Source organism: Nyctereutes procyonoides, unplaced genomic scaffold, assembly GCF_905146905.1.
Source record: "Nyctereutes procyonoides isolate TBG_1078 unplaced genomic scaffold, NYPRO_anot_genome, whole genome shotgun sequence".
NCBI lineage: Eukaryota > Metazoa > Chordata > Mammalia > Carnivora > Canidae > Nyctereutes > Nyctereutes procyonoides.
Window position 1 is genome coordinate 24719505 of NW_026575049.1, and position 7876 is coordinate 24727380.

A 7876-nucleotide genomic window follows, 5' to 3' on the forward strand; every position below is an offset into this window, starting at 1 on the left:
GCCCTCTGCCAGGGTGGGAGGCCGCTCGTCCCCAACAATGCCCTCCACCCCATACTATAAAGTATGCTAACTGCCACTTGTCCTCTCCAGAGGCCCAGCCTTCAGTCTTGACCTGCATCCTGAAACCTCCTGGGAGTTTCTCTCTGGAGAACAGATGGGCGGGTGGGTGTGAGTCATGGCAGCAGGAGGGCCCTGCTCCCTTGGTCACTGTCTGCCTGAGTCAAGGCCCACCCATAGGCCAAGGGATGCCTCTGTCTGATCCTCCCCGCTGCCGCCTCCCGCTGAGTGAGTCAGGGCGGAGGAGCACACTCTCACCCTCCTCCCTCCTTCCCTTGGGCCTGGCCAGTTGGGCCAAGTCATGCCTGGGCAGGGCCTAAGGACAGGCTGGAACCAGCCAAGAAGTCTCCAAGCCCCTGGGCAATAGGAACCTACTGATCCCTGGTTTTTAGTTTGGGGGATTTCACTGCCAGCAAGAGAAGTGGGCTCTTGGTCCTCACAGCTGCTAACTTTCTGTGTAACCTTGAAAACTTCTCTTCTCTCTTGACACCTGTCCCACTTGTACCACAAGGCATAGCAGGGCTGGGCCCCTGGCCAGCTAGACCAATCCCTGGGCCAATACCTCTTCCTGTCTCGGTGACTCCCAAGACCTGATGAGGGTCCTGAGCTGTAGCACCTTTCCCAGGGAGGGGAGGGAAGAGTGATGGGCCAAGTCCTGGGCAGGACCACATGAGTCCTGGCAGAGACCTCCTCACCCCCTGCCCAAGACATGAGGCCCTGATCAGAAGACTGCTGGGCTGCGGCAGGGCTGAGTGAGGAGGACTGTGGAGAAGAAGAGGCCTGGCCCACCCACTGGGACAGCTGGGTCCTCTGGCTAGCTGTGCCTTGTCTGGCTCTACTCAACACTTTTTTAAAATTTTTTTTTATTTTTATAAATTTATTTTTTATTGGTGTTCAACTTGCCAACATATAGAATAACATCCAGTGCTCATCCTGTCAAGTGCCCACCTCAGTGCCCGTCACCCAGTCACCCCCATCCCCTGCCCACTCTACTCAACACTTAACGGACATCATACAGCACGGAGTCCCCCATAAATGCTGGACACTGTTCCAGGCATGTGGGAAATAAGGGTGAACAACAGGAAAAAAATCCCTGCTCCCCTAAAGACTATGTGCTATTAACCACGAATAAATGAGAAAATGTCAGACAGTGAGGATGGGCCATGAAGATGGGCCGTGAAGACAGTCACAACCAGAGATGGTAGCTAGTGACCAAGTGGCTCCTTTAGATTGGTCAGGGGAAGAAGGGGCCTTCCCAAGGAGGCGGCTCTCCATCGATGACCTGAATTACAGGAGAAGTTAGCAGAGCGAGCAGCTTGCTGCAAGGGCAAGACGGGAACAAACATGGTCTGCTTAGAAAAAGAGAAGGCCACCAGGAAACAAGAGCAAAAAGCCCCAGATGGGCTCAAAGACAGCCTCGGGGCCACATCATGGGATTTTATCTTAGTTGTGAGGCTTAAGTCTCTCACCCCCAGGCTGCCCCATGTCTGGCTGGCAGAGACAGTTCCCTCACACAATCAACGAATCTTCCCAGAACCCCTCCTTTGAGCCCGGCCCTGAGCTGGACACAGCGGCCCAGAGGGTGGGCCAGAGGAAGCGAAGGATACCTCTGATGATGGAAACTAGACCCAGGTCACTATGACTTCAACACCTTGATCGGGTCCATGACAGAAAAAAGTGCAGGGAGACATGAGTGCCCAGAGGAGGCTCCCACCCAGCCCAGGAGGGCTCTGCAGAGGGCTGACTGAGCTCGTGAGCCAGTTCAGGCACAGAACACAGGCCGAGCATTCCAGCATGGGCTGGTAAGATGACACCCGGACTGAGCCTTGGGGGGCTCCAGGCAGTCAGCAGGGAGGCCAGCAGAGGAATGAGACTCAGGAGTGGAGGGGTGAGGGGTGCAGCCATGGGCACAGCCAGTGCAGACGGTGCCCTTCAAGGAGCCACAGAGATATCCCAAAGGCAGAAATATAAAACTAAAACTAACAACTTCTAAAAGAAAACAGAAGAGAAAATCATTGTGATCTTGAGTTAGGCAAAGAGTTCTTAGATCTGACTCCCAAAAAATAATACATAAAAGAAAAAACTGATAATGTGAACTTTATTAAAAAAAAAAAAAAAAAAAGGCAGCCTGGGTGGCTCAGCAGTTTAGCACCGCCTTCAGCTCAGGGCGTGATCCTGGAGACCTGGGATTGAGTCCCATGTCGGGCTCCCTGCATGGAGCCTGTTTCTCCCTCTGCCTGTGTCTCTGCCTCTCTCTCTGTGTCTCTCATGAATAAATAAATAAATCCTTAAAATAAAAGAAAATAATAAAATATTTTTTTTAAAAGTACCCTTAGACACTGGTAAGAAGAGAATAAAAAGACAAGCCACTGGGAGAAACTGGGAGAAAATATTTGCAAATTATATGCCTCTGATAAAAGCGTTTTTTTTTTAATTTTTATTTATTTATGATAGTCACAGAGAGAGAGAGGCAGAGACACATGCAGAGGGAGAAGCAGGCTCCATGCACCTGGAGCCCGATGTGGGACTCGATCCCGGGTCTCCAGAATCGCGCCCTGGGCCAAAGGCAGGCGCTAAACCGCTGCGCCACCCGGGGTTCCCCGATAAAAGCGTTTTATACAGAACCTATAAAGAACTTTCAAAACTCAATTATATCATTTTGCAATATACACAAATATCAAATCATTATGTCATGCACTTGAAACTAATGTTATAGGTCAATTACATCAAGAAAACAAAACAAAGCACCCCTCAATTATAAGAGAACAAACAACACAATACAAAACTGGGCAAAAGATCTGAACAGACACTTCACAAAGAAGATACATGAATGGGAGTGCCTGGGTGGTTCAGTCAATTGGGGTGACCGACTCGATTTCAGGTAGGGCTGTGATCTGAGGGTTATGGGATCAAGCCCCATGTCAGGCTCCATGCTTGGCTTGGCATCTGCTTAAGATTCTCTCTGTCCTTCCCCCACTCTCCTTCTTTCTATAAATAAATAAACAAACAAACAAACAAATAAATAAATAAATAAGGCAGCCCTGGTGGCTCAGCGGTTTAGCGCCGCCTGCAGCCCAGGGTGTGATCCTGGAGACCCTGGATAGAGTCCCATGTCGGGCTCCCTGCATGAAGCCTGCTTCTCCCTCTGCCTGTGTCTCTGCCTCTCTCTCTCTCCCCTCTGTGCATTCTCATGAATAAATAAATAAAATCTTTTAAAAAATTAATTAAATAAATAAATTAATTAATTAATTAAATTAAATCTTAAAAAACAGATATGGAAATGGTAAATGAGCGCATGAAAAACTGTTCATCATCAGTCATTAGAAAAATGCAAATTGGGACACCTGGGTGGCTCAGTGGTTGAGCGTCTGCCTTTGGCTCAGGGCGTGATCCCAGAGTTCTGAGATCAAGTCCCTCATCGGGCTCCCTGCAAGGAGTCTTCTTCTCCCTCTGCCTGTGTCTCTGCTTCTCGGTCTCTGTGTCTCTTATGAATAAATAAAGTCTTTTAAAAAAAGAAAAAAGAAAGAAAAATGCAAACTAACACCACAATAAACACACCTATTAAAGCAGCTAAAATTTAAAAGATTGACAATACCAAGTGTTAACAAAGATGAGGAGGAATTAATAACTTTCATACACTGCTGGTGGGAATGCAAAATGTTACAACCATTTTGTAGAATAATTTGGAAGAGTCTTTAGAAGTTAAACACATAACCTACAATGGGATCCAGCCATTCTGTTCCTAATTATTTGCTCATAAGAAAAGGAAATCAGGGCACCTGGATGGCTCAGTTGGTTAAGGGTCTGCCTTTAGCTCAGGTCATGATCCTGGGATCCTGAGATCAAGCCCTGTGTTGGGCTCCCTGCTCAGCAGGGAGTCTACTTCTCCTTCTCCCTCTGCTCCTCCCCTCCACTTGTGCTTTCTCTCTCTGAAATAAACAAAATCTTTAAGAGGAAGGAAGGAAGGAAGGAAGGAAGGAAGGAAGGAAGGAAGGAAGGAAGAAAGAAAGAAAGAAAGAAAGAAAGAAAGAAAGAAAGAAAGAAAGAAAGAAAGAAAGAAAAAGAAAATGAGGGGATCCCTGGGTGGCGCAGCGGTTTGGCGCCTGCCTTTGGCCCAGGGCGCGATCCTGGAGACCCGGGATCGAATCCCACGTCGGGCTCCCGGTGCATGGAGCCTGCTTCTCCCTCTGCCTGTGTCTCTGCCTCTCTCTCTCTCTGTGACTATCATAAAAAAATAAAAATAAGATAAAAAAAAAATAAAAAAAAAAAAGAAAAAGAAAATGAATGTCCATACCAAGACTTGTACACAATGCTCACAGCAGCTTTATGTGTTAGCCCCAGATGGGAAACAACACAAAAGTCCTTTAAGGGGTGAACAGTTGAACAAGTTCCAATATATCATACTATGGAATACTCCACAACAATAAAAAGAAATGAGCTTCTGACACATGCAACAAACACGAATGAACCTCAAAATATTAAAATGAGTGAAAGTCTGACAAAAAAAATATATATGCTTTGAATCCATTTACAGATGATTCTAGAAAATGCTAACTAATCACGCAGTGACAAAAAGCAGATTAGTAGCTGCCTGGGACAGGAGAGGAGGAGGGAAAGAGACAGGAGAAAGGGATTAAAAATGGGAACAAGGAAACTTGGGAGTGATGGGAAAATTCAGTATTTTTTTTGCCCTACTATGTGCAAAGCCCTGTGTTCTCGGTACTGGAAATGGAACAAGGGCAACACGGTCCCTGCCCTCCCAGGACCCCAGTCCTCGGAGGCAAGGGCGGTAATAAACCTGATACATAAATGAAAGCCATGCACAGAAATAACTTCAGGGAAACAATACGGCGACCAGGCAGGAACATGAGGTGGGGGGAGTGAGGGAAGCGGGCCAGGGGGGTCCCCATGTCTCATGTGTAGCCTCAGCTAGGTGGTGTGGCCATGCCAGAATCTGGGGCCCTCTCTACAGCTCCCTGGGCCATATGGTGTGGAACAGGGTTGAGCCCGGCTCACGAGGGCACGGAGCCCCCCCACGGCCAGCTCTCTGCCCAAGGGGGCCTCTCGCCTTGGCTCAGCTGCATTTGGGGACAGGCAGGGTAGATACGCCCGGGGCAGGAAAACAGGTTTCTCAGGAGCCCAGCTGGCTTCTCCTCACAGGCACCCTAGGGAGCCCACCCTGTCCGGAATCAGGGTTGCCTTCTGGGGAGAGGGCAGGGGTTGCAGGAGGGGCACTCTCATGAGCAGGGCTCGCAGGGAGGCAGGAGGGGGTGAGGCCTGCTCCTGGCCTCTGGGAGGACAGCTCCGGCCTCCTGCTTGTGACAGAGGGGATGGGACAGGCCAGGCTGGCCTGACGCCCAGAGGGGCAGGGCTGGAGGTCATCGGCCACCGGTAGGGGGGCCTGCTTGGCCCGTTCTCTGGACACAATGTCCTGGACTGCTTCACAGCTTGGCTGGCCGACAGGGAACAGTAGCTGGCAGAGGGTACGGGCAGCAGGCCGACTGGGGGCGGGGAGCAGCCTGGCCTGAGCAAAGGGCTTGTTCGCACAACCTGACCTGCCACCTTGGGCAAAGAGAGAAGCAGCTTGTCTGGGAGGGAGACAAGGGAACCTGGCGCCCTGTGAGGGCCTCAGCGATCCCTTCCCTAACGTCTGCCTTAGTTTCCCCATATGGCTCCCAGCTGCCCTCCCTTGAGCAAAGCTCTACAAGAGTAAGTGTCCTGCAAGTGCTGGCCCTGCGCCATACCACCATGACCTTAGACACCTCACAACCTCTCTGAAACTCTGATCTTCACCTGAAATATGGCACCTACTTCTCTGGGCTTGAAGGCACCAGGGGCATTTAAGATAGTTAACCCTCACGGAGGAGGCGCCTGACGGAGTAGTGGGCTCTAATGGCCACATTAATAAGGCAACAGTAACGTCTATGTATTGAGGGCCTCCTGTGTGCCAGGAACTTTGCCTACATTTCCCTGAATCCCGGCAGCAACCTGAAGGCAGGTTTTATCTTCCTCATTTTCTAAGCGAGAACACTGAGCTTCAGCAAAGTGGCACAGCTGATATTAGGGGCAGGTGGCTCCCCACCCCTATAGGAAAAAGCGCAAGAGCCCGATGGGCAGACCCCAGGGGATTCCCTCAGGTGGAGTTGAGCCAGGGAGGGCCTGAGGGAGGAGTCCTAGATACCCAGCAGCTGAACCCAGAGACCATGCTCACTTGCCACAGGACATTTCTGGCAGAGTCCAAACTGTATCCAGACATATAAGCCAAGGTGAGGGACAGTTGTAGGGAGCGATGTATTCATTCATTTAGCAAATATTAATAGAGGGAAATACAGCCTGGAGAGGGGCTGCCAGACTTTGGACTCAGATACTGTACCTTGTGAGGTGTGTGTCCTGGAGGTAGCGTGACTCCCAGTTTTCCCAATGAGGGTACTGTGTCCCAGGAAACCCCTCAGTCCAAGGCAAACCAGGATGGTTGGTCGCCCTAGCTGGAGGAGTTACTCCACCTCTTGGTTTCCTCAGTCGTAACAGGACACCAATTCTCACCTGTTGGAGGGTGAAATGAACAGAAAGTCCTGGACTCAGTCTAGGTCCAATAACTGGGAGCAGGGATAAGAGCCTTTCCTCTTATCCTGGAGGAGGCTGGGGAGGAGGGGAAGGGGGGGGTGTTGATCTTCCCAGTTTTGTAGATGAAGGGACTGAGGCTCCCATCGAGTCTGAGCAGCACACAGAAGGCTTGGGCAGATACTTCTCTTATCCCCAAATCTGCTTTTTTTTTTCTTTTAAAGGTTTTATTTATTTATTTATTAGAGAGAGACAGAGACAGAGACAGAGACACAGGCAGTGGGAGAAGCAGGCTCCATGCAGGGAGCCCAATGTGGAACTGGATCCCGGGTCTCCAGAATCAGGCCCTGGGCTGAAGGCGGCGCTAAACCACTGAGCCACCCGGGGTACCCCCAAATCTGCTCTTAGAAGGTACCAGGCCCTCCAGGACCAGCCCTGTCCACAGCTGCCGGCCAGGCCACAAGGCAGGCCTGGGCCATGTGCTCCCTGCGCAGAGGCCAAGGTCCACAGGGACCCAAGGCTAGGCTCGGGTCCTGCACGGTGCCAGATCCTGGGAGGGCATTAGGGGAGAATTAGAACAGGTCACAGTTACCTAAGTCCTCAGCAGGTGCTGACACGCCCCGCTTCTTCCCTGCAACACGAGAAGGGCCCACCAGCAGTCCGAGTTTACAGGTGGGGATACTGAGGCTCTGAGAGGCAAAGTCTGGCCAAGGTCACCAAGGGGCAGGGGGAGGAACCAGTCACCAGCGGGGGTCACTGCCTGACTTTAGAATTCAAGACAGACTGTGGCCCAGGCACGGGCAGGGAGAGGGGCGGGAGCTCTGGAAGGGTCCGGGCGCGGGGGACCCCGGGGCCCCTCCGGTCCTGGTCAGCGAGGGGCCCTTCGCGCGGAGGAGCAGGCCGTGACCCGCGGCCCCGCGGCCGTTCTGGGGCTCCCATCACAGTCTGGGCTCCCCGGTCGCGGGGCCCCGTCAGGGAGCCGCCTCAGTTTCCCCTGGGCGTTCAGCAGCAGCGCAGTGTGCTGAGCCACGCAGGACCGCGCCCAGGGAGGGACCGGGGCCTCTCCTTTCCGGCCCCGGAGCCCCAGCGGCGGCGGGGGCGGGGGAGCGGGGGGCGGGGGGCGGGGGTTACGTAACGGGGGCGGGGCGGCGCGGGCAGCCAATGGGGCGGCCCTCCTAGCAAGGCCCGGCGGCGCCGCCCTCCCGCAGCCGCGCGGCCCACCCCCCACCCCCCACCCCCGCGCCCGCCAAGCCGCGGG

The 7876-nt window shown here is 52.5% G+C and overlaps 1 long non-coding RNA gene across 1 annotated transcript; it reads right to left on the reverse strand.

Annotated features, from left to right (window-relative positions):
• Positions 1 to 2350: 2350 nt before the first annotated feature.
• Positions 2351 to 7669, reverse strand: LOC129511772 (uncharacterized). The gene is made up of 3 exons (XR_008664901.1): positions 7211 to 7669; positions 6431 to 6600; positions 2351 to 3045 (listed from the first exon to the last, which is right to left on the reverse strand). It is a non-coding gene; the product is annotated as an uncharacterized LOC129511772 (long non-coding RNA).
• Between the last annotated feature and the right edge of the window lie 207 nt (positions 7670 to 7876).